The sequence below is a fragment of the Arabidopsis lyrata genome (genome assembly GCF_000004255.2).
Source record: "Arabidopsis lyrata subsp. lyrata unplaced genomic scaffold ARALYscaffold_4, whole genome shotgun sequence".
NCBI lineage: Eukaryota > Viridiplantae > Streptophyta > Magnoliopsida > Brassicales > Brassicaceae > Arabidopsis > Arabidopsis lyrata.
The window spans coordinates 12,588,724-12,589,723 of record NW_003302552.1 but is presented as its reverse complement, the minus strand read 5'-3'; positions in this window follow the sequence as shown (position 1 = coordinate 12,589,723).

The window sequence follows — 1,000 nt, the reverse complement described above, 5'->3', positions numbered from 1 at the left end:
TTGATTTGTGCAATGGCCCTATGATGTCCATTGACCATCTCATCCACGGTTATGGGCCGGACATGGAGGAGCATCATTCCGACGGTTGATGGATCAATGGTGCATGGAGTTGGCAGCGCTTGCATCTTTGGGCGAACTTCACACAATCTGTGATCATAGTGGGCCACAAATACCCCATTCTTTTAACTTTAAAAGCCATAGCTCTTCCTGATGAATGACTCCCACATAATCCTTCATGCACCTCGCTCATGACGATTTCGACTTCGGGCCCAAAAATGCATAATAGGTAAGGGTCACTGACACCTCGTTTATACAACGCATCCTTTGACAGACAAAATTTCGCGCTAACGACTTTCATTTTCCTGGCCTGCCATTTATTCTTTGGGAGCTCACCTGTCATGATGTAGTGCTTTATTGGCTCCCTCCAATCAGCCCCCCAGTCTTTAGCCGGAATTTGATCAACTTTTTGGAATATTCGTGGCTCTGGTTCGGGATGCTCGTTTGGTTCAAGAACATCTTCCTCGATTAATGGCTTGGTTTCTAAAATCGTTTCTGGAACCACTTCTTCAGCTAAGACAACGGGTTCCTTGTTAGATGTATTTGATCCCTTTGACTTCCTGCGTTTGTTGGGTGGCGGTTCGATCTCTGGTTCGCCACGGTCGCGTGCCGCTGCTCGAGACCTTGTAACGACGAGGGTTTCCTTGCTGTCTTGAATGCTTCGCTCCGAGATGCACTCTACTGGAATAACTCTCTTTAACTCAGGATCTGATGTTGACGCCAATGCGGCAAGTGCATCTGCAGTTGTATTCTCTCCCCGAGGTATGCGGATTAACTCGAATTTCGAGAAATTTTTAGATAGATCCTTCACCACTTCGAGGTAAGCTTCCATTCTTGAATCTTTGGCTTCATAGTCTCCATTAAATTGGTTAACTACTAATTGCAAATCGCAATAAGCCAATATTTCCTTAGCTCCAACTCCTTGTGCTAGTCGAAGTCCGGC